Below are 26,956 nucleotides of genomic sequence, written 5' to 3'. Positions count from 1 at the left end.
GAGACGAAATTCAAATGAGTCGAATTTAAAAAGAGAAGAACAAGAAGAAGAAGGAAAAGAAGGGATGTAAACATGGCTTTTCTTTTCAAAAGAAAGAAGATGCTTTTATAACTTGCTCTCCTGTTTTCCATTTCTCAATTCTTGTCTCCTCTGTTTGTTTCCCTTATTTTGCTCACAGGCGGTCTTCATGAGGCATGTGAAATGACTGCCAATAACTTCACCAAAAAGACAAATTTGTTTTTTCTGTACTCTAATATTTTCCATCCAGTGGAATAAATCCTGTTATAAGGAAATAGGGTAGTATAGTTGGTTTACTCTGTACCCTGTACCCATGTCTGCCTCACAAAGATGCAATGGGATGGTGAAATGATGTCATGAAGTAAAATGGAATTGCTGGGCAGATAAAGCAACAGGCAAACACTGTAGCTTGCAAAATAGGTTAGTCACATAAAGGATCTGATAACACAAGTGATAAGTGTGTATTTTTTACCAAAAAGCAACAAACAGATTTTTAGTTCAGAAATTAACATGATCAAGTTAACCATTCTAACAGTTAGAAGTAATCAGGAAAACAGATTAGAATGGTAAGAAATTAGATTCAGTATTGTAGTTTACATCACTGGTCCTAATCCTTTATTCATCGCTGTATCTATGTGTTTTGTCACATGAAAAAAGAGGCAGAATATTTTTACTCCTTGATTTTGATCACAAGTCAATATGACTTGCTTTTGCAATAATATAAAGTAAAAGAATGTTGTACAAGTGCACTAAGATTCAGAGGCTTTTAGAGTTACTGCTTCTGCTAATGTGGTTTTACCACTGCATACTTGGGCTAAATGCTTGTCCTAGCAGGATAAAGACAGACATGTGGAGCAGAGCCATATTTTCCAACTTAACATAGCCTACATCAACCAATTCAGCCTGCATCAGTCAACCACCAGATGAACACATAACCAGCCCAGATAAGTGAATCAATCACAAGCAAAGTTCAGCATAGACAGTTGACCCACTAATTCAGGAGAATAAATTATTTCTGTTTTAAGCAACTGAATGTTGAGTGATTTTTTTTAACAAAAGTGTGAATTTGGCCATAGTTAACTAGAAACATTCAGAACTCTGACATTGGAGTGTAACAATAATCACCAGAAAAATGCAAGGAACTAAATCAAGACCATTTTGGAGGGGTTGAAGAAGGGCATCTAAAACCTGAGAGGTATCTAGGATGTTTCCAAGCATGGTGACAAAGTTTCCAACTGAGTGAGGAAGTACAGAATTGGAGATGGCAATGCTCAGTTAATTTTTAAAACTGGGTCTTAGTCTAAGTGAGAATATAGAAAGCAAACTAGTTTCATGAATTTAACAACTAAGAAAAATATGTAGAACATGAGAGAATCAAGATCCTGGACTGCAATAATAAATCATAAAGAGAAGCATCAGAGTTAACTCACTGAAGCCTATGAGGATAATAGAGAAATTAACTAACTTGAGTTTTAAAAAACATAGTTTGTCAGTTGAAAGGTCATTGGCAACCTTATTGTTATCAACTTGGACGTAGTGGGAAAGGGAAGTAAACTGGGGTGAGTTAAGCATCAATGGCAAAAGGTGGCTCCCAGGTAACAGGAAAGGATAATTTGTTTGACATGATGACAAGTCCAAAGGGAGCATGGTGTATCCTAATGAGAAGGCTAGAGACATAAAGTATAGCAGAGAGGATCACCTGAGGAAAAAATTGGTCTTTCAAATATTTGTGATGCTTATATTAGATAATCTTGGTTAATAATAATGTAATATTTATTTACTGAGTACAAGATGGGAAATAATAATACTCAGGGTACCGAGAATTAAAAGTGTATTATCATTTTTAAAATGCTAAAATAGACTATGATATATGAAAAATTATTATGAATAGGAAAACTATAGGCTTAAAGATATTATATAACATTTCCAAAGTCATGAAGAGCAGAATTTTGACACAAGCATATTAATTCTTTTGTATTAGTCTAAAGTACTCAGTAACTTACAGAACACTAGAAACAAATGTGTGTGTGCATTGTACATACACACACATGTACATTCACATATACGAATAGTATGAATGGAGTAGGCAGATTAATTTCCCAGTGCCAAAACAACACCTTGAAATAATTTCCCACATATTAATAGAGAAATTTAATGGTTAAGAACTCTGAGTCACCTGAAGGTTGGAGATATCAAATAGCATTTCTCTGCAGATGACTAGATGGAAATTATTCTTGGTTCTTTAACAACTATAGTTACAGAAAATTCAACTCCGAAATTCCCATTGTAAGTAGTATAGTCCCTTACCTTTAATAGTTGAACATTTAAAAAGGAAATTACTTTGGATTTTTGTATTGTGTTTTTTTGTTTGTTTGTTTGTTTTTTTTTTTTTTTTTTGAGAACTAAGACATGTTCGTGTACAAATTTACCTACCTACCACCCAGGAAATAATTATTTTAAAATATTTGCGTAGAGGCAGATGTTGCAGCACAGTGCTTAAACTGCTGCTGGGAGTGTCTGTACTACCTACCAGAGTGCCTGGGTTCAAATCCAACATCTGCATCGGATCAGCTTCCTGCTAATACATAACCTGGGAGGCAGAAAGTTATGGCTCAGTCAGTTAGGTCCCTGCCCTGCATGTGGAAGAACTGGATTGAGGTTCAGGCTCTTGGTTTCAGCCTGACCCTGCCCCAGCTGTTTCAGGCACACAAGGAATGAACCAGTAGGTGGAAGATCCATTTCTCTCTATTTCTCTTTCTCACTTTCATCTCTCTTACTCTATGAGACTTTAAGTAAATAAAAATAAACAAACTCAGGGGAAAGGAATTTCCTTTTAAAATTGTATATAAGTTGATACACTTAGCATGAATTAATGGGGATTCCAATACAATCCCATCAAGGTGGCATGTACCAATGCCATCTCACTAGTCCAAGTGATCAATTTCAGTTCACACTTGATCACACTGATAGGTCTAAGAGTCAAAGGGATCACACAAACAAGATTAGTGTCTGCTAATACTAACTGATAGAATCAAAAAGGGAGAGAACGATCCAACATGGGAAGCTGGATACACAGCAGACTCATAGAATGGCAGAAGTCCTAAATAGCGCTCTGGCCTCAGAATCAGCTCTTAAAGCATTCGGATATTACTGAAGAGCCCATGAGAGTATTTTAGGCATGGAAAGCCAAGACACTCTGGCAAAAAAAAAAAAAAAAAAAAAAAAAACACTAAATGAAAGATCTCTGTGAGTGGAAAGAACAGGTCATCAAAGAAGGAGGTACCTTTCTCTGAAGGGAGGAGAGAACTTCCACTTTGTGACTATGACCCTGTCGGAATAAAATCGAAGTTGGCGAACTCAAAAGGCTTCCATAGCCTTGGCAACTCATGACTAGAGCCTAGGGAGATTACTGATGCCATAAATAAGAGTGTCAATTTGTTCAGTCAACAACAGGAGTCACTGTGTACTTACTTCCCATGTGGGATCTGTCCTTAATGTGTTGTCCAATGTGAAGCAATGCTCTAACTAGTACTCAAACCGTATTTTACACTTTGTGTTTCTGTGTGGGTGCAAACTGATGAAATCTTTACTTAATATATACTGAATCGATCTTCTGTGTATAAAGATAATTGAAAATGAATCCATGTGAATGGAATGGGAGAGGGAGCGGGAGATGTGAGGGATGCGAGTGGGAGGGAAGTTATTGGGGGGGAAGCCATTGTAATCCATAAACTGTACTTTGGAAATTTGTATTTACTAAATAAAAGTTTAAAAAATGAATTAATGAATATCAACTGCTTTCCTTTCTTGCAAAATATACAGTGTTGGATATCATAAGATCCAGAGTCTTCACCTTTATTATTTAACATTGTACAACCAAATAAGTGCTACAAATGTTACAGATAGATTTAATGTCTATTCATTCCATGATATACTTTGAAACTCATTTTTAAGACATTCATTTTAGTATGATTTTCAATTCGAAACAACATTGAAAAGAAAGTTTAGGGATTTCTCAAATACCCTATGCCCCTACTCATATATAGTCTCCCACACTATCAAAATCCTGCACCACAATGATACATTTATTTCACACACAGACATATCATTCCTATCCAATATCTGTAGTTTATATTAGGATTCATTCTTGTGAGTGTACCTTCTTTGGGTTTTGATGGATATATAACATGTATCCTAAAATATAGTCCATAAAAATATGACAAAGGTCATCTGTGCTTTGCTTTTTCATCCTCTTCTGTCTGCAAACCCTGGAAAATGTATATCTTTGTATTGTATTTTTTGTTTTGCCATGTCTACAACATGGTCAGAATCATAGAGTGTGTGGCTTTATCATATTGACTTTCACTTAACAAGGTGCATTTAAGTTGCCTCCATGTGTTCTCATGGCTTGTCTTACTGCATTGGCTAGGGCTTTCCAGTACAATATTGAAAAGCAGTGCTAAGAGAAGACATTTTTGTCTTAATCCAGATCACAAGTATACTTTTCAAGTTTGTCACCATAAATTATGGTCTTAGCTGTGGGATTTATTAGATGTTCTTTATTAAGTTGTACAAGTTACCTTCTTTTTCTGGTTTTCTGAGAGTTTTTACCATGACTGGATGTTGGATTCGATCAAATGATTTTTCTGTATTTACTGATTTGTCTTCTTTAGTCAGTTGATGTGATTAATTGCAATGGTTGATTTTTGAATGCTCAACCAATCATGTATAACTGAGGTAAATATCACCTGGTCGTGATGTGTAATTCTTTTTTTTACATTGTTGAACTCAATGTTTTGATATTTTATTGAGGATTCTTGCATTTATGCTCATGAGAAATACTGCTCTTTACTTTCCAATTTTTGTAACATATTTTTAAGCTTTTGGTATTAGTGTGATGCTCATCTCAATAATTAACTAGGAAGCATTTTTTGTTTCTATCTTCTAAAAATATTGCAGAAAACTGATAATCTCTTCCTTAAATATTTTTCAGAATTCACTAGGGAACCCATCTAGGTGTGGTGCTATCTATAAAGTTATTAATGGTTGATTCAATTTTTGCAATAGATACAGGCTTAAGTAAATTGTCAAACTTCTTTTTGTATGAAATTAAGCAGATTATGTTTTTTAAAGAATTGCCCTATTTAAAGTAGTTTATCCCATTTTCAGCCATAGATGTGTTCATAATAGTCCTTTGTGCTCATTTTAATTATCATGAGATCTGTATTTCCATCTTTTCTTTTATTTCTGATACTATTAATTCAGGGTTGTTTTTTTTTGTTTGTTTGTTTGTTTTTTCTCTTTTTAGGCTGACTAAAGGTTTAACAATTAATGGACCTCTTCCAGGAGCCATCTTTTAGTTGGGCTAATTTTTTCTGTTGGTTTTTGTTTTCAATTCACTGATTTATACTCATTTTTTTTTGCTTAGCTTAGATTTAATTTGTTCTCAGTTTTCTAGTTTTCTCAGGTGGAAGCCTAAATTATTGGCATTATGTCTTTCTTTTTACTTAAATATATGCCTTCCATGCTATAAATTTCCCTCTTAGCTCTACTTTCTGTGAATCCCAAAAATTTTTGGTAAGTTGTGCTTTTATTTTCATTTACTTCCAAATAACATTTAATTTCTTTTAAGACTTTTTCTTTTACCCATGTGTTATTTGGAGTTTTGTTACATAATCTCCAAGTCAGGTCTATCTATTGGTAATGAATGCTGTCCTTTTTGTTTGCCTGATAAGTATTTCTCCTTCCCTTCTGAAGGATAATTTTGCGGACTATAGAATTGTGGATTAGTGATTTTTTTTTGTTGTCTTTTATAGTCACCAGTAAGTATTTCATTCTACTCCTCTAGCATGTGTGGTTTCTGATGAGAAATTACAATAAAATTGTAACTTTTGCATCTCTGTAGTAAGGTATTCTTTCTTCCTGATTTATTTAAAGATTTTCTTTGTATATGTGATTTTTTGGGGGTTTGATATGATTTGCCTAGTGGGTGTGTGCATGTACACATGTATGTTTGCTTTCATGTTTTATTTATCCTGTTTGATGTTCTGTGGATTTCATGGATCTTTAGTTTGAAGTCTGCTACTAATTTGAGAAAAATCCTCATTCATTATTGCTTCACATATTTCTTTTCTTCCTTCTCCCTTTCTTCTGTTATTCCTATTACATGCATTCATATTTTTGTATCTGAGTCTCTGCTGCTCCTCTTCCAATCCAGCTTTCTGCTATGGCCTGGGAAAGCAACAGAAGATGGCACAAGTGCTTGGGCCCCTGCACCTGCATGGGAGACCAGGAAGAAGCTCCTGGCTCCTGGTTTCAGATGGACCCAGTTCCAGCTATTGCAGCCATTTGGGGAGCGAACCAGCAGATGGAAGACATTTTTCTCTGTGTCTCCCTCTCTCTCTCTGTAACTTTACCTCTCAAATAAATAACTCCGTACATCTTAAAAAAAAGAGAGGGTTGCTGGACAGTATTAGCCATCTACATGGTGATAATCAAATGCTGGTTAACCAAAAGTTAAGGGGCATTTAGAAGATCAATTTATTGTGGTTTGGAAGAACATTTAGAGTCACAGATTTTGGCACAACTTGGAAGTTGCTTATCATAAGCGTTTTTAGAAATTATCTGAACCTGTTCAGTCAGAAAATTGGGCTGTAAATCCCAAGATACTAAATATTTCTCCTAAAATATCAAGAACATATAGGTTTAAATTGGGCTGGAAATTCTGCAAGAAAAGCACTTTTGTAGTATTGCAGTATTTCTGACTGCTGTCTGTTCTAATCCCAGGGTATGCATACATAGCTTCACGAATGTGCAGCATCAAGCAAATTACCAATCTTCGCACTTCAAAAAGTGACAAAAAACAAGAAAACTCTTGATTGATGAGAGTTAAAATTTGAGGATTATTTTATTTAAGGCAAATGATCCAAACTTTATTAGAATGTAACCACATAATGTAAAGACCTCAAATAAATAATTTATCCATGAAAATTTGTCACTTTAATTTTCACACATGTGTTTTTTATCTCTGTGCCTCAATACCATATCACACTTACATCTCTGGCTTTTTTTCCTTCTATGTGTTACAAATCATATTACAGCAGAGTTTCAAGACTACCAAGTGTCATGAGAAAGGTGATATGCACAAAAGAGAAGAGCACAGGAGCGTCTGTCTGTTCCCTGAGGCTCCCCTCCCTAGCCTTTTCAGGTTGTCCTCCTTGCCCACTGAGCCTCTTCCAAAGGGCAGCAGCCTGATAGCTGTCTACAGAATCATTGTAAGAAATAGCTAATGACTGCAAAAATTAAGAGGGAAAAAAGAAAGGAAGGAGGAGGGATGGAGGGTAGAAAGTATCATTATGTGCTTAAAATTGTGTATATGAAATCTGTTCTCTTTATATAAGTAAATTTTTTAAAATGAAGAGATAGCTGAAATCTAGTTTTCACTATAAATTAATGTGTCTCTATGATATCAAGGTCCTTCTCGCCTTTATCACTTTTAAATAGGATTAAAATTTAAAGTAATTTTAATAAGAGTAAAAATTAGAAGCTCCACTGTTAATCAAATGCACTTAATTAGTAGAGTGATTCATTACAGTAGATGGAAAATAAGAAAATAGTTAAACATTAGAGGAATATGAGTTTAAGATATTCTAACCAAAAAAAGTAGGGAATGAGGAATTTACAGAATGCTACATTTCAAAAAGTTACATCTTTTTGTAAGCATTCTAGTTAGTTTCCATGATACAAGTAAATAAATTCATATAAAAAGCATTTTGTAATTTTAATGAGGATCACTTTTGTGCCAGGAGGTTATGTTCTTTACCCACACTATTCTAGTCTAAAGACATGTCCTCTGCTCTAAAGAATTCACATTTTAGTATATGGAAACAGAAGTACAAAGCAAATGAATCAAATATATTACACAATCCTTTTACTAAGGGTGAATTATTTTTTTAATTCTAAAGTTTTTCATAACCTTATATTGTAATGTTTGCATAGACTTTCCGTAGAATTTTAAGTAAACAAATCAAATTTTATTCAGTTTTATTCAGGAAAAAAAAAAAAACTCAAACTTTAAAATTTAGGCTCCATGCCATGTTGTAATCAAGTTTTGTGTTGAGAGATGTAGATCTTTTTGTTTTGCTTTGTTTTTTACCTGGAAACCAAAAAAGAGGTTATCTATCCCCTCACATATCAGAAATCTTTTGAACAACAACTAGATTATATATTCATATCTTTCAAGAATAATGGTTTTGCTGGTAATAGACAGCCAACATTGATAAAATCCAGCCCTTGTCTGGGAGACTCTATCAGGAAAGAGAAAGTAAAAGACGCTAGGAAAGAAAAGGTATATGGCTCACATTTGGGAAAAGAAGCTGTTGCTCGCTTCAATTTTCTTCAATTAAGATGGATGTTACTAAGGATGTTAACCCTGTCATTCTGGTTTAAGTCTAGTTTGAGTAATTCTATTGTGCCGACTTAAATTCTTTCTGAGTCCAAAGACATCCTTCATTCTCACCTCACCGCACTTTGTGGTGTTGCCACACACAGCTAAACGGAGGCCACGTTTAACCCTGGTGATGTTACTATCTCTAAGTTGAAACCTGATCTTTCTGTATAGTATCGGTATAAATTCACTTTTAGGGTAAAGGTTTTAGAACTTGTAATGTAATAAAGCAAAAGAAGCCATGTGACATTCTTAACAGAGGATACGAAAAAAAAAAAAATCCACATCCATAGAATGGATTGACTCTGACAGGGTCTCTGCAGTAATGGGAGTTTCTTTTTGCTTGCCCTGGTTGCAAATGTAAGATCATTATCATTCGATCTTTGAAATACCAACAAGCAAAATATGAAGAGATTTCGAGTCACCTTTAAAATCACCCCAAAAGTTCAGTCTCAATTATCTACAATCAATGTCATTCTGCTTGACTAAAAATTGGTGCTAGAAAATAGATTTTAAGAAGAGGAAATTTTAGAAGTACAATTGATGCTGACAGTTTATCAATGGAAGTTTCTAAGTCATGCTCATTTATGCACCAAACCTCTGTTTATTTCACCACTCCATCTGCTTTACACTTTTGCCATATTTTTGTAGGGACATTAGACGCTATTCAAGAGTAACCTTTACTACAAATCCTTCAAACTCTTTCTTATAGATTGCCTTTACAGATATGAATTGAGCTTCATGCACAGTAAGATTACAAAAATTTTTGCAAACATTTAGAAGTTCCCAGGGCAAGTTTCTTATGTTTGTAATATCTGTGAATATAGCCACTGAGGGTTGGCATTCCTTAAATTTAAAAACTTAGTTGTCAATGACAATAAATGCATGACAGCTATCATATAATTACCTATATAAAATGAATGTAGATTTTAAGATTTGTTCAGTTAGGGGCTGGTGCTGTGGCTCACTTGGCTAGTCCTCCGCCTGCAGCGCCGGCATCCCATATGGGCGCTAGGTTCTAGTCCCGGTTGCTCATCTTCCAGTCCAGCTCTCTGCTATGGCCCTGGAAGGCAGTGGAGGACGGCCCAAGGACTTGGGCCCCTGAACCCGCGTGGAAGACCAGGATGAAGCAGCTGGCTCCTGGCTTCAGATTGGTGCATTGCTGGCCGTAGTGGCCATTTAGGGTGTGTACCAATGAAAGGAAGACCGTTCTCTCTGTCTCTCTCTCTCTCACTGTCTATTTGTCAAAAAATAAATAAATAAAAGATTTTAAAAAAGATTTTTTCAGTTAAAAATTGACAAAATGACAAAAAGAAACAGGCCATCTAACCACAGTTGGATCAAGGATAAATAAGGTGATTTGTAAAGGTGGAAAAAACACACTACATATAAAAGTTATAAAAGTTAAAACGATGTTTTTATTTAATTACTTTATTTATTTTTATAATTATGATAGAGAGAGAATTTGTGTCTGCTGATTCACTCCCTAAATACTGGGTGATCAAAATCAGGAACCAGAAACTCAACTTAGATATTTTATGTAGTGAGAAATTCAATCTAGGGTCTTCCTTTAGGTCACAATATTCCAATCACATGAGCCATCACTACTGTTTCCAAGGGTCCACATTAACAGGAATAAGGAAGCTGGAATCAGGAGCAAGAGCCAGAAGTGGATCCCAGGTATGCTTAAGTGGATATAGGTGTCCTAACCAACACCTTAACCTCTAAACCAAACAGGTGGTGTACATTTAATGCACAGAGATTTGCAATTAAATAACTAGCATATAACATTTTGACAGTTGAACTTCCCAAAAGATGATAATATTGAGAATGAAATGAAGTAAACAGTGGTATATTTTGGTAAGGATGCACATTGCTACAATTTCCTTAGAAAGCAACTTGACAAGAGCCCTTAAAAATTCATTTTCCAGTAATTCTATCTCTGATTTTTGATTTTAGAAAAATAATCCCTAAACCAGATAAATCTGTATGAAAAAAACACATATGATAGAAAAGAATATAATTTCATTCCATTAATAAATAAAAGGAACACTGGGGACAGTGCCGTGGCACAGTAGTTTAATCCTTTGCCTGTGGCACTGGTGTCCCATATGGGCGCTGGTTCTAGACCCGGCTGCTCCTCTTCCAATCCAACTCTCTGCTATGGCCTAGGAAAGCAGTGTAGAAGATGGCCCAAGTGCTTGGGCCCCTACACACACGTGGGAGACTGGGAGGAAGCTCTTGGCTCCTGGCTTTGGATCGGCATAGCTCCGGCCATTGTGGCCATTTGGGGAGTGAACCAATGGAAGGAAGACCTTTCTCTCTGTCTCTTCCTCTCACTCTCTGTAACTCTACCTCTCAAATAAATAAATAAAATCTAAAAAAAAGAAAAGGAACATTGAACTTATAATGATAGTCTCCACTGGACTGATATATATTTGGAAGAGACAAAGAATAAATTTAAATGTGATACATGATATTTATATGATGATAAACAATAAAGAAGAAAGTTGCATAAGTAGAACAGTGCAAAGGGGAATGGAAACCCTCCTAAGGAGGGGTAGGCTTGAGTATTCAGTATGGCAATCAAAGCCATTCTTACTCTAAAGATGATATTTGAATAAAGCTTGCACAATGTAAGAAAAATGAACCACAAATACCCATTGGATGACGATTTTAGGTTGACATAGAGCCTTGGTAAAGGCCATAGGGTAAGACTTCCCTGTCAAGTTCAAGGGACAGCAAAAAGCCAGGATGGTAGGAGCAGAATGAGGAAAAGTGTGAAGACTTTAGAAAGGCAAAATGTAGGCAGAACATGGGGCCTTGTGAGTTACCATCAGTATTTGCACTTGTAGTTAGGATGACATGGGGAGCCACAGCCATGAATTTTGCAAAGAGCAATGTCATGATCTGACATATTTTAACAGTATCGGTTTAGCAGCTGTAATAAAATCAAACTGTTTAGAATAAGAATGGAAGCCAGAGAGGCCAGTTAAAGAAGCCATTATGGTTCTATAGGCAGTGGATAATGGTAGTTTGGAAGACAGTGTTTGGGAATGTGAATGGCAGTGATCAGATTACAAAATTTTTTTGGAGAAAGGGCCAACAGGATTCCCTAATAAATTGCATGTTGAGTAACAGGGAATAAAAGAAAGAGAAAAGTTGTAAATGACTCAAAGGCCTTTGACCTGAGCAACTGGAAGGGCAGAATTGAGATCAAGTAAGCCTGGAAGGGGCAGAAGGAACAGGACTGAGTGTGAAAGAGATCAGAAATTACATTTTAGGCATGTGACTAGATGTGGACAGAGATGTGCTGAAAAGGTAGTTAGACACACTAGTCCAGAGTCCAGAGCTGGACTAGAGCTAGAACAGTGGGAGTCATCAACTTATGGTTTGTTTATAAAATGATGAATCTGGATAAAATTTCTGGGTAAAATAAGTGTACATATGGAGTAGAAATGACCAAAGGACAGAGCCCCAGGCTTCTCCAACATTACGAGTTTAAGTTAAACAGGAGGAATCAGAAAGGAGCAATCAATGAAGCGGAGAAAAATGTATAATGTTCCTAAATTTGAATGAAGAAAGTACTTGAAAAAAGAGGGAGTGATCAAACATATTAAATGTTACTGATAATTAGATTAAGATTGAGAATTGATTGTGGAGTTTAGTAACCTAGAGATCATTGATAATTTAAATGAATGCTGTGTTTGTGCAATGGTGGGAGTGAAACCTTGTTTGGAATGGGTTTAAGGTAGGATGGGGGAAGGGAACTTAGCTATCTCTATAAAAGCAGTCATTTAAACTAAAATTGAATTATCTGTAACTACATCTCCTGGTTACTTTCTTTCATTCCGTTTATTCCTATTTCAACTAGATTCAGAAAATATATGCCTAGCCTGAAAAATGACTTTAAATGAAATTTCATTTACTTTTAGCATGGAAGTGTGTAATAAAATCTGTCTAAATTCCATGTTCTCATTGTTAATATTTGGATTTATGCCAATGCCATAAGTAGGATCTTAACCTACATTATTGTTAGAGGAAAAATGTACAATTAGCCTTGTTAATTAATAAATATTAAAGTGTTTAACTATTCTCATTTATATATGTCGGAATCTTTCAACCTTGTGCCCTACCTCGGGCATTAGCTTTGGTGTTAGGATCTACTTCTTGGGCTTTATGTCCATAGAAGTGGTGTAAATCTTGTTCTTCAGAGATTGTCCTCCATACTCCTGAATGCTCAGGTCATCGCAAATGGAGTGTGGGAAGGGCTGAGGGGGGAGGTAATTCTTTGCCAGTTTCAAAAGTTAGCTCCTTTACATTTGCCCTTTCATCCTGGAGTCATTCCACCTGGTATCCCATCCATAGCTTCTAACTCTTTGGCAAAGGAATCAACAAGAGAACATGGACTCAATTCATAAAGGCAGGAAAAATGTTATTGGAAGTAGGTAGGGAAAAGTAACCAGAAAAAATGAAAAGAAAAAACTAAAAAAAAAAAAAAAAAACAAAATAAGAATATCAAAATCTTTTAAAATATTCACTTAGCAATCCCACATGTGATTGACCCTTTCAAAAATGATTTATCTGCCATAATTGGAATTCCTACTCATGAATATTTCCCAGCTGGCTCCCTTAAGTTGCTCTGAAGAACTGCACAGATATGATATGATCTTTACTTACTTATGTCCAACTTTATTCTAAAAGGCATTTGAGATTACCTAAAGAAACACCACAATACAATAACAAAACAACATAAATGGCAAGGGAAAACTACACAAAAATCAAATCTATTATAATGCTAGGTGCTTAAGATGTTATGCACTGTTAGACACCTAAATAATTTCTCATTTAATCTTTTTAGTTGTTTCATGAGGAAAATGTCTTTAGTTTCTTATTTTCCAATGAGAAAATGAAAGCAGACAATTTACATCATTGCTCTAAGGTCACAGGTCTAGTAACTGCTAAGAGTTGGGTTTCCAATCTCTGGTTGATGGACTTCAAATCCATGCTATTTATCATCTTAAGGTTAAATGACATAAAAATGCACATCATAAAGTATTGCATAACTAAAAAGGGTAAGGTTATATTCAGAAAAAGATTCCTAGTGGTCAGAGCAAAAAGTCAAACAAAACAGTTACAAGATGCATGCACAGAGAAAACATATCAAACTTCCACTTATGAAAAGAAAAATTTCTCCTCTCTCCCCATGTATGACTTCATGTAGCCACAGAGAGGATATGTATACTATATGTCCACAATGACATCCTAGAATAATTATGTTATTAATTTTTTTATTTGACAGTTAACAGTGAGAGAGAGAGAGACAGAGAGAAAGGTCTTCCTTCCCTTGGTTCACCCCCCAAAAGGCTGCTACAGCCAGAGCTATGCCGATCCAAAGCCAGGAGCCAGGTGCCTCCTCCTCCTCTCCCATATGGGTGCAGGGGCCCAAGCTCTTGGGCCATCCTCCAGTACCCTCCCGGGCCACAACAGAAAACTAGACTGGAAGAGGAGCAACCAGGACTAGAACTTGGCGCCCATATGGGATGCCGGCGCTGCAGGCAGAGGATTAACCAAGAGAGCCATGGCATCGGCCCCTGTTATCAAATTTTATACAGCTTTTACCCAGAAAGTCTCTTGATGCAAGTGAACAGAATTTCCAAACATAATTCTTAAATAGCATTACTGACAGAGGAAGAAGTAGGGGAGCCATGCCAGCCAGCTATATAACTCATTGATGGTCTGGCTGGATCCAACAGTAGCATTTGGAATATGTATGATAGCTATAAGAGTAGTTCTCAACTGATGACATACTTCATCACCTGTTTAACTTCTCATCACAAACCAGGTAGAGAAATCTCAGAAATGGAGAGTGAATTATGATGAATGATGTTCAGAATTAGAACATTATTTAATACTTACAAAATTTCAAGAATATTATAATAAAAGTAAAGCCAATTTTTTCACTGGTAGAATATGCACAAAATAGTTCTACTGGATAGACAGACTTCTGGGACTCTAGGAAAACATGATATTTTTATATTTATGAATTAGTGGAGAGTTATGAAGCATTTGTTTTAATGAATAGACCACATATTTTTGTGCAATGCTCACTGCATCAAATTTGAGGTTATTTTGGCAAGTCACAGTGCTGAAATTCTATGTAGCTAAAGACATATACATGTGCTTTAACAAGTAAATGATCTGAAGATGAAGTTTTCCCCCTTTCATGACAATTGAAAATGGAATTTTAATCTTAACAGCTGCTCACCCATATTCACATAGAATGAGGCCACAGAAATGCCTATGAACAACACAAAAATTACCATTTGTTAACAGCCCTGTATCCCCTCTGTAGACAAACAATCATCTGCACTCTCTCATACCTCCTTGAAAGGGATTAACAACCCAAGGCAAACAGTCCTGTTTAGAGAGCTGTTCTGTTGATGATCATTTGGGAGCATGACTATATAAAGAACATTCAGATTTTGTAACAATTTAATTAGCTGGCAGATAAAGTCTCCTTGTCACTTATAAATACACTCTCCTCTCTATCCTTTCCTCAAAGAACAATTATTCTAAACATTACCACTCTCACCCTATTTTGCAGACGATGTGAGTTTCCATTCTGTACAGCACATGGAAAGAAATCTGGCCAATTGAAGACAACATGATATGTATTATGTCTCTCATAGGCATAATATCTTGATTTAAGAGATGGTTCAGAGAAGAGAGTAATAATATATCTTTTAATCTGCCAAGAGCTACTCCAACAGATGTTTTTCTTGGGTGTGGTCATAGTAAACAGTTGCCACATATCCACAAACACTTCCAAAGCATCAAAAGAGTGACTTGAAGTTTAATAATTTCATCACTGACTCACTCTTTGCAGGCTGTGTATTTCCAGATCTCTCTCATTGCATTCTTGCTTTGAAATCTTCACCCATAGTTCCCATGCTGAATCTCAGCCTGGCTTCCTAGTGGGAAGTTTTCATTTTGCTTCCTTTGGTGAGATTATATAAGAAAACCACCAGGGTGAATAGTTAGGGGGTATCACTGAACAACAAGGTCTCCTGATCCTACATTTTTGCAATGGCTCCCTCAGCCATTAGCAGTTGCTCCTGCTACCCTCACACATCAACAGCCTCCCATGTATTCACAGCTTCTCCAGACAATGGCAGCCTTTATAGAATCCTGCATCTCTGCAGAATTATTTGCCAAGTAAAATAGAATCTGGTCTCCTCCATACACAAAAGCTCAGAAATAACTCTCAGAATTTTATTTAAAGGGTAAAATTTACTAAAAAAATTTGCTTTAGCAAGAATACCAGAGTCAATGCCAGTGCTATCTAATTTTTCAAACAGAACAAGTTATAGTAAATTTGGTTTACAAAAGGGACATTTCTGTCAACCACAGTGATATGTCTCCAGTCATTCTCTGGACTTGTTGTTGTTTGAGGAAAACTAACCTGAAATTCCCATATCTCCATTCTGGCAATTTTCAAATACAAGTATATTAACTGGAGTTTTTCCTTTGTTATTCCTGTTGCAAACTGAGACTGTAAAATATCCTAAAGCCAATTATAGCTCATCAATCTTGATAGTAATGAAATTCAAAGGTACAATCCCCTTGCTAAATATGATTACTCTTTTTGTGTCATAAATGTTTGTACCATAAGCTTAATTTTCAAGTCAAAATATTTTCTTGCCATGTCCTTATACTAAATCAGTATTCCCAAGGTCTATAGAATACTTTGCATTATCTTATGATCTAGGAACATCTCTCAGAAATACATATATTGCACACCTCTCAGACCTTAGAAGTAGCTAAACTATTATAGGATCTATTATAACATGGTTGATGCCTCTGAGATCAGAGGCAAATTGCAGAGCCAACTGAGAAATGTAACTTTCTTAGAAACAATTTATATTGGCCGGTGCCACGGCTCAATAGGCTAATCCTCCGCCTTGCGGCGCCAGCACACCAGGTTCTAGTTCCGGTCGGGGTGCCAGGTTCTAGTCCCAGCTGCCCCTCTTCCAGTCAAGTTGTCTACTGTGGCCCGCGAGGACAGTGGAGGATGGCCCAAGTGCTTGGGCCCTGCACCCCATGGGAGACCAGGAGAAGTACCTGGCTCCTGCCATTGGATCAGCACAGTGTGCCGGCCACAGCACGCCAGCCGTGGCGGCCATTGGAGGGTGGACCAACGGCAAAGGAAGACCTTTCTCTTTGTCTCTCTCTCTCACTGTTCTCTCTGCCTGTCAAAAAATAAAAAAAAAAAAATAAATAAATTAATTTAAAAATAAATAAAAGAAACAATTTATATCAATTGTATTGACTGATCACAATCCTTTCTCCTTATTTCTGAGTATGGTGGTTTGATTGCCAGTGGGAAAAGTAAAGATTCATTACACAAAACAAGGTTTCAATCAACCTCTGTGTTGATCATCAGTATATATAACTTTTCAATGCCTCTTCATCTATGACAGCCAACTTTTCTGTCCATGTCTCAAATTCAAGAAGTAACACCATTCAATTATGCTAGTGTAAAATTTAGAGGAAGAACTTAAATGCCAAACAAATCCTAATGAAGCAATTGAAGCCATCCCACAATTTGAGAATGTACTGAATTAGCAAAAGTTGAGATTTTTATTCAGTCACATGATAAAGTCATGTCTTCACACCCTGAGATATATCTTTTTGGAATAATTTAACACATCTTTTCGTGCCCTGTTACAATGGTTCATCTACTGTGCAATTTTCCATGAAGAACATTTCTCCCACAACCCTACACACCAAGTTAATAGCTTCTTCTTTGCATTCAAACAGACCTCTTTTTAGGGCACTTTTCATACTATCGTATCCCACAATTCAGACATTACAATAGCTTCCCAGAAGCTTCACACTGATCTAGAGTGTGTGCACAAAGGCAGAGTTGTGGTTTTCCTAGGAGGACACAAAGACAATGTATGGATTACTATCTTGGAATCCTCATCACCAAGCATAATGCCTAGCATAAGGTAGGATCTCAGTGAACACTATTTCAACATTTTTCCTCACTGTTTCTGTTAACAAGAAAAATTATTTCACTGACTGGACTGCATTATTTATTTGGCAATTTCCAAAACCATGAAGTTATACAAATTAAGCAGAAATGGTCCCACAATGTGGAAATACTGGAGAATGAGGAAAGTTAATTATTATTTCAAACATAATGGTGGGAACGGCGCTGTTACATAGTAGGTAAAGCCGCAGCCTGCAGTGCCACCACCCTATTTGGATGCCAGGTCAAGACCCGGCTGCTCATCATACAACCCAGTTCTCTGCTATGGCCTGGGAAAGCAGTAGAATATGACACAAGTCTTTGGGCCCCTGTAACTGTATAGGAGATCTGGAAGAAGCTCATGGCTCCTGGCTTTGGATTGGTGCAACTCCAGCCATGCAGCCATTTGGAGAATGAACAAGCAGATGGAAGATCTCTCTCTGTCTCTGTCTCTCTGTAATTCACCTTTTCAAATAAGTAAATAAATCTTTAAAAAAACCACAAAGGCTTATTTAAAAGATCCATGAAAACAGTATGTGCACTTTGCCATTTGTCCTGCACTGTGCAGGCTTTCTAAAGCTTCATTCATCCATTTTATAAGTGATATTAGTAAACACCAATTTACAAATGAATAGAATGAGAACAGAGTTTTAGTAAAAAAGTTGAGTGGAATTAGCTTGTTTCCTTATATCTTAATATATAATGTGATGACATATAGAAACATCACTATTGACATACTATATAGCAGTGATTATGTGTAAGTGAAGGTATCCATCAAAGATGTAAATCTCCCCGGTTGCTCCACTTCCAGTCCGGCTCTCTGCTATGGCCCGGGAGTGCAGTGGAGGATGGCCCAAGTCCTTGGGCCTTGCACCTGTATGGGAGACCAGGAGAAGCACTTGGCTCCTGGCTTCAGATCAGCGCGGTGCGCTGGCCACAGTGTGCAGGGCACAGTGGCCATTGCGGGGTGAACCAATGGAAAAGGAAGACCTTTCTCTCTGTCTCTCTCTCTCACTGTCCACTCTGCTTGTCAAAAAAAAAAAAAAAAAAAGATGTAAATCTCACTGGTGAACTAACAGACGTGGAAAATTTACCAAAGGGCAATATTGACATTGCTCTAATACTAAAGCCAAAGATAAATATACTCAAGGTTACCTACCTAGAACATTTTTTGTCAAGGTCTTCTCTACATAGAATATTTTTCACTAGATTCATTCTTAAATGTTCTTTTGGTCACTGAAAAAGAGAGGATAAGATCGAAGTTCTTGTAAAGTACCAAGAATTACTTGTGGCATATATGCCACTCTTAAATCCCAAAAGGAGACTAGATTAGTTATTACATTCAAAGTGGAGAATATAGTAGGGGAGGAAGTGGTTCTGCCCATGTAGCAAGAACTAAAGCTTTGAAATCTGGGGTTGGCACCGTGGCTCACTTGGTTAATCCTCTGCCTGAGGCGCCAGCATCCCATATGGGTGCCAGGTTCTAGTCCCAGCTGCCCCTCTTCAAGTCAAGTTGTCTACTGTGGCCCGCGAGGACAGTGGAGGATGGCCCAGGTGCTTGGGCCCCTGCACCTGTGTGGGAGACCAGGAAGAAGTACCTGGCTCCTGGCTTTGGATCAGCGCAGCACCAGTCGTGGTGGCCATTTGGAGAGTGAACCAATGGAAGGAAGACCTTTCTCTCTGTCTCTCTCTCTCATTGTCTATAACTCTACCTGTCAAATAAAAAAAATTTAAAGCCTTGAAATCTGCATTATGAAATTCTTCAGTCTATGGAATACAAAATGATCTTTAACTTTATTTTTGTGTGGCAAACTGGAGTAGAATTCAAAACTATTTCTCTGTAGACTTTATTGTCATTTCACGACATTTATTGCACAGTAATGTGGACAAGTATACATAAGAGTATATTAACGTGCAGTTTTGCACTGCACAGTGACATTTTGGTCAATGATGGGTCACAGATACAAAAATGGTCACAGAAGATTATATTGCCTATTGATGTCACTGCCATCTTGGTTCATGTAACTACATTCCATGATGTTTGTCCAACAAAAATGACCTGACAAAGCATTTCTCAGAAAGTATTCCCACCATGAAGAGACTCATGACTACATGTTTGTTTGTGTGTGTGTGTGTGTGTGTGTGTGAATAAATATATATATATATGCTTATAAGAGGGTTCTTCAAATAGTTGATGGAAAAATGCATATTATCGAAAAACTACACATGGATTTAAAATTTTTGCACCAAAATAAACATCTTTTACTTTTATTTCCACAAATATTTTTAAGTCCTTGTGCGTGTGTATAAAATATGTACATAATAATGACACATTTCAATACTCCAGTATTTTGTGCAAATGACCAGCCCACTATCAGACTATTATGATCACTTTGTGTGCTTTTATCAGGTATTTTTTGCTTGTGTGTGCTTGGAATAGTTGTAAAATTCATTTTGTGGCTGAGTCATTTTTCTCACTTGTCCCCTACTTATTTACTACCTATCTCCTTAATGGTTCATAACAGAATTTTTTTTTCTGCTACAGCCCATTTCTATTTCTTATTTTTTTAAAGATTTATTTATTTATTTAAAGTCAGAGTTAAAGAGAGGCAGAAGCACTGGCAGAAAGGGAGGTCTTCCATCCTCTAGTTCACTCCTCAAATGGCCCCAACAGCTAGACCTGGGCTGATCCAAAACCAGGAGCCAGGAGCTTTTGTTGGGTCTCCCACATGGGCCCAGGGGCCCAACCACCTGGGCCATCCTCTACCTGCTTTCCCAGGCCAAAACAGAGAGCTGGATCAGATGTGGAGCAGCCGGGATTTGAACCAGCACCCATATGGGATGCCGGCACGGCAGATAGTGGCTTTTCCTGTTACCCTATGGTGCTGGCCCCTCTTTCTCATTTTTTTTTTTTTATTACAAAAGTGGACACCAGTGGCCAGCACTGTGGTGCTGGAGGTTAAGCTTCCTTCTGCAACTTGGCATCCTATATAGGTACCCGTTCATGTCCCCACTACTCTACTTCCAATCCTGCTCCCTCTTTTTTGCCTGAGAAAGCAGCAGAAGATGGCCCAACTGCTTGGGTTTCTGCATCCACCTAGGAGACCCAGCTGCAGTTCCTGGATCCTGGTTTCAACAAGGCCCTCACTGTTGTGGCCTTTTAGGGAAGTGGACCAGTGGGGGAAAGATCTCTCTTTCTCCCTTCTGTCTCTCCCTCTCTCTGTAACTCTGACTTTTAAATAAATAAATAAGCAAACAAACAAATAAATCTTTTTTAAGTGAACATCAATTGTCAAACAAATGAATCAAAAAAGGTCTAAATAATAAAGTAAGCTCCCCTTAAAATTCCACTATCTGGAGTGAACAAATCACTGACAGAATTTTGAATATTGTTGAATATCTAATAGTTTGTGACTGAATATGAAATTTTCCTTATCAAACTACAGCAAATGCATAATTCAAATAAATAGTTCCCTTCTATATGTATATTTGCAGCACATTTTTCCCCTAGGTAATATTTTAGAAAGTTTCCTCCATATCAATGAATATAGATATACTAGCCATTTAAATAATTGCATTGTCTTATTTTTGTAGATGCCTCATAATTAGCTAACCACTGCAATCAGACCTTTAAGCAGCCTGTCTACTGAAGCCTGTATTCATATAGATTTACTTGTTTAAGGACTCCTTCGGATAAAACCCTACATGGAACTATTAGCTTAATGAATAATGTTGCCTTTTAGCGTGCCAATGTGGTACTAACTTTCTCAGGTTGGCTTATAGTTTCAAATCTAGCCCCTAAAATTTTTTTACCTATTCCTCAGAATTATGCTGTGGTGTATACTTACACAGGTATCCCACCAGGCCCACCTCCCCTCTGAAAAGAGAAAGGGAAGGAAATGATGCTTTCCAAGAATGCTACTGTGACTCTCTTTACACATATTGAGTAGAATGCATGCCATAAATAAATTGTAAGTAGTAGAGCTTACAGGATTGGAAAATAGGTCAGGACACAAACTAAAAGGATAAAGTTGGGAGTTGGGCCTGAGCAAGGACACAAAGTTAGTTAAACCTTAGAAAGAAAACAAATGATGAAACAGAGTAGGAGAGAAAACCACTGTATATGGCTTGGTAAAGAAGGTCGCACTGAAGAGGTGACACCAAGCTAAGGCTACAGTCTATCATGGGGAAAGTCAAGTTATGCCTGTTCCAGGATGAGGGTTAAGCACACAATTACAAAGTTCTGGAGCTGGGGGTGGGGGGGGGGGCGGAATTTGGATTTTATTCTAAATGCTATAGGTAGCTGTTAAGTAGAGAGTGGTATATTTGTGGTGTGTGTGTGTGTGTGTGTATGTGTGTGTGTAAAAATCAAATCTTTTTATTTTAAAAATTCACTCTGGATGCTTTATGATACAGGTTTGTTAGTCAACAAAAATGGAAACCAGGAGACCATTTGGAAAGTACCAGCCATCAAGAGACGCTGTGGTTTGGACTAGGATTGTGACAGCACAAATGTATGGATGAGAACCTGGTTTCATAAAGTTTTTTAATTGATCACAGAATTTATCCTCCATGAAGCTTAAGAAACCCCAAAAAATAGAATAGCATGAATTCAGAAATCTTTGGAGTTCAGGTTTATTACAGAGGCTTAGAACATCAAGAAAACCTTGGGTACTATAATTCATGGTAGGATTCTGGACTAGATGATGAGAGGTGAGTATGGATACTGTGTGGGAACAATGTGAGAGAATTTTCACTTATAGAGATCATGACATAAAACAAGGAACACATTTCACTTTCAAGAAACACTGTTAGTGTGTACTTGTGATACTACCCACTGCAGTATTCCCCCATCATAATTTTTCTGCCAAAATCATTAATATGTTATCAATGTGTCCTCTAAAAAGGACATTGGCACTACTCTGCATATTACTTATTACTTAACAATTGAACTTGATATAGAAAAAAAGTCAGGATCCTAATCATGGTGTCTCTGACCATTGAAAGCAGTGGGCTAACAATGTCACTCCAAAGTGCAACCTCATTACTGGAAAATTCACTCCCAAGTTCAAGGGAAGTTGGAGTTGTGTGGACTAATTTCAAATTAACAAGCAGGATTACAGGACACATTACTAAGAGTTTTAGATTGTAAGTAAAAAAAAGGATGGAAGTTATTATTACTTAACTCTGTTGCAGAAGGTATATCAAATAGGTTATCAGAGATGACTTATACAGTCAAACGTCCAGTGTCTTGGCTTTTCTACTTTCTTAATTCAAAACTTAAAGAGTTTCACTTTTCTTTAATATCTTGGTGTGGACTTCACTTCTATGTGCATTAGCTCTTTCGGATGAAATGAGCGGAGTTTATCCTAGTCATTTAAACCAATTAGAAACGTGTTTCTAATATAGCAAGAAGTTCTACCATATTGCCAGTCTTTCTCACTGATTCCTGTTTATCTACCTTGAGAATACAATACATATTTCTCCATTTTGTTTATGTCTATACCAACTACCAATGGGTTATATTTCTACGATTCTAGCTCAGATTTCTGAGAAAGAGAAAAATATTTGGACCTGTTAATCACTATTTTACATGTCTGTGAACAACGTAAATGAAAGGCCAAACCACAGTCACTAGGCATCTCACGGTTTGCCTACTTGGGTTTGGGAATCTGTGTTAGAACAACTAGCTACATGATCAGGCCCAGGGCATAAAATACAAAGAGAACCAGTAGGACCATTCTTTTAACTAAGAATTGTGATATAAATAAGACTACTAAACTCTGGTATACAGAAAAGTCACCAAAGAGCTTAATAAAGATGTCAATTCCTCTGATTAACTAATAGACATTCCTCTAAAGTAGTTTCGCACTGGAACCCAGGAGTCTGCCTTCTTGATACATGATTTTTCTAAGAAACCAAATAAGGAAATTAACAATGAACTTTATCAAATGGTCACATTTCTGGGTCCAAACAGTTCAATATCAACAATTGTTTAACCTAACCAGAGGATACTATCCTCTACAAAATTCTTCATATGTCCCTTTACCACATACTCACCTTCTGATTCTCAATGTTTGCAAGCCATGTGTGCCAAATTAAATATTACTTCTATTTTCCTCTTACCTCCAATACCACACTACACATACACACAAACACAATCACATAATTTTCCTCCCCATTTACTTTATTGAAAACTTAGTCCCTCCAAAAAGCCTTTCAAGAATACTTTCCCTGATTTTGAGCACTGATTTGTTTTCTTCATTGCACACTTTTAAGCAAAATCAATTGGTTTATTTCTAGTTTTTTGGTCTTATGTTTTGTTATCACAAGTTACACAACTGTGAAAATTCATAGGCATTTCAGCTGGTGTACCTATGCAAGAAATTCTCTAGGTTAGAGTAAGAAGTCATAAGGAGCAGTACTGTTGGATCTTAGGGTACTCACAACTTTAACTTTGATTGACTAAGCTAAATTTCTATTGTTTTAAATTTTTACTAATATAAAGAGAACAAATTTCATGCATTCCATAGCTACAGTTCCAAGAAGACAACCACGCTTCCCTCCCTCCCACATCCCACCCAGATCCCCTCCTCCACCTTTCTTTCATTAATCCACTCTATTCACAGGCTTCATTCACCACTAACTGCAATATTCAACAAGTAAAACGTAGAAAGACCACAGTTCTACAGGAGTTTAAATAAGGGCTAAAACAACACTCAAATCACAGGATTTTAAATGTCTGTACATTGTACTTTCTTTCATGGTCTTCGTCACTTTCTTAAATGTGCAGCCTGACCATACTTTATACCTTTTTAAAGCTATGAGCTCATCCTCTATAGCCTTTGCCACAATGTAGAATGCCTCACTTTTCCTTGTTTTTAGCATTTTGTCTGTGCTAGATATGCCATTACTGAGCTGAGTAAAGGCAGAGAGCCAAAAGGAAAAGATATGTTCAACATTTATAAATTTTAATAAATTATAAATTTTACCATTAGAAACATTTAGAAGAGAGATGGAAAACTGATGCCTATGCTTTCCTTCCTGCAATTATGGAGATTTTATTTAATTTTATAATGACAGTGCAATGAGAATTCGCTATAGTGGTAAATTTGTTAGTCAAGATTAGCCTTTCAAATGTTATCTGAAAATCATTAAGATTTGGTACTTTCTGAGCTCTCAAAACTTTATCTCAGATTATATTGAATTTCTAAGTAAAAATAATGATTTACAGCTTAAAATATAATCAGCCTTTAGTTAAATCATGTAGTTACAGTTTCAATATTCCTCATGTGGGAATTTTTGATAACATTTTCTAAAACTGTATTTAGCTGTTCCTGCCTAATATTTGATGACAGAAGATTAGATGTAGATAGATTTGAGGGTGAATATTTTGGTTCATTGATCACTCCAATTTGCAGACTAGTGCTTAACAGGGAACACAGCTAAGTAATCTGCATTAGTCTGATGGGAAAACACCCTTCTCTCCAAACTTGAGATCATCTCTTTTTGAGAGTTCAACTTTATTATTAAATTTTTAGACAAGTACTGATGTTGTTGATGCAAAAGTATTTGAGAGTTCTCTGGGGCCGGTGCCGTGGCTCACTTGGTTAATCATCCACCTGTGGCGCCGGCATCCCATATGGGTACCAGATTCTGTCCCGGTTGCTCCTCTTCCAGTCCGGAAGGCAGTGGAGGATGGCCCAAGTGCTCGGGCCCCTGCACCTGCATGGGAGACCAGGAGGAAGCACCTGGCTCCTGGCTTCAGCTCGGCTCAGCTCTGTCCGTTGCGGCCATTTGGGGGGTGAACCATCGGAAGGAAGACCTTTCTTTCTGTCTCTCTCTCTCTCTCACTGTCCAACTCTGCCTGTCAAATTTAAAAAAAAAAAAAAAAAAAAAAAAAAAAAAAAAAAAAAAAAAAAGAGTTCTCTAACCATATGGGGAAAATAGGTTTCCAACTGGAAGCTATCCATTGGAAAGATGTTGTATGTTCAGTTAACAGAGCTTTATTTTCTCTGAGTTTTCAATAAATATTAGCTGTTTATTATAGTTTAAAATGTTAGTAAGACTGTGGGTTCCAGCACTATGGTGTAATGAGGTAAGCTTCCACCTACAGGTGGTGCTGGTTCAAGTCCTGGAAACTCCACTTCTGACCCAGTTATCTGCTAATGTGTGTGGAAGAGCAGTGGAGGATGGCCCAAATCCTTGGGTCCCTGCACCCATGTGGGAAACCCAGAAAAAGCTCCTGGCTCCTGGTTTCAGTCTGGCCCAACTCCAGCCATTTGGGCAGAGAACCAGCAGACAGAATATTTCGCCCTTTCTCTCTCCCCTACTCTCCCTCTCCCTCTCTGTAACTCTTCCTTTCAAACAAATAAATACAATCTTTTTAAAAAATACAAGCAGTTTTAAAATCACTGGGATTCTTATCTCATGACCATGAAATGCTGCTTGTATTATCTGAAAGAACTAGATATGAGCTCTATGATTCTTCTTCATTACCCTTCTGTTTCTTTAAGATTTATTTATGTATTTATGTATTTGAAAAGCAGAGTTACAGAGAGAAGAAAGATCTTCAGTTTGCTGATTCACTCCCAAATTAGTCACCAAGGCTGGGGCTGGGCAAGGCCAAAGTTAGGAGCGAGGAGCTTCTTCCCAGTCTCCCATGTGGTTGCAGGGACCCAAGCAGTTGGGCCATCTTCCACTGTTTTCCCAGGAGAGCTGAATTGGAAGTGGAGCAGCAGTGACTCTAACTAGTGTCCATATGGGATGCTGGTCTTGCAGGTGGCAGCTTAACCCACTATACCACAATGCCAGTCCCTACATTTTCCTTTGTGACCTAAGTTTATTGAGGACCCTGTTAACTTTAACATTGAATTTCAGGAGTATTGAAAATAACAAGAATACAGAGTCAAAAGGTAAGAAGAGCTCCTGTGTAAATGAAAGAATGAACATTTTCCCTATTGCAGTATAATACAAACCAAGGAAAAATGTTGGATATAAAATGGAAGTGCAGAGGCCGACACTGTAGCATAGTGGTTTGAGTAGTTGCATGTGCACCAGCATCCCCTATGGGCGCTGCGTCAAGTCCCGACTGCTCCAATTCTGATCTCTGTTAATGGCCTGGGAAAAGCAGTAGAAGATGGCTCAGGTATTTGGGCCTCTGCCACCCACATGGGAGGCCTGTATAGAGTTCTGGCTTCTGACTTCATTGTGGCCAAGTGCTGGTTGTTGTGGCCATGTGGGGAGTGAACCAGCAGATGGAAGACTTATCTCTCCCTCTCTCTTTGTAACTCTGAGTTTCAAAATAAACAAATTTCTTTTTTAAAAAAGTTCATGGAAGATGGAGTTAAAAAATGTTTACTTAAAAAAATGGAAATGCATTTCATTTAGAGAAGAGAACCTGAAATAGTTTAAGATAATGAATAATACAGAAGATTACCAATCCAAGGACTTTC

General features: G+C 37.1%; 1 long non-coding RNA gene across 2 annotated transcripts in view; it reads left to right on the top strand.

The window, feature by feature from the left end:
- LOC103348766 (uncharacterized) overlaps positions 1-26,956 on the top strand; it is a 49,243-nt gene that overhangs the window by 9,980 nt on the left and 12,307 nt on the right. The window contains exon 3 of one of the 2 annotated variants that reach the window (XR_517063.4): positions 179-293. The exons of the other annotated variant lie outside the window; for it this stretch is intronic. This is a non-coding gene — a long non-coding RNA (uncharacterized lncRNA). Of the gene's footprint in view, positions 1-178; positions 294-26,956 lie in introns of those variants that run through there. 2 annotated transcript variants of the gene reach the window in all.

Source organism: Oryctolagus cuniculus, chromosome 3 (genome assembly GCF_964237555.1).
Source record: "Oryctolagus cuniculus chromosome 3, mOryCun1.1, whole genome shotgun sequence".
Classification (NCBI taxonomy): Eukaryota; Metazoa; Chordata; class Mammalia; order Lagomorpha; family Leporidae; genus Oryctolagus; species Oryctolagus cuniculus.
This window is presented reverse-complemented; position numbering and strand designations above follow the sequence as displayed.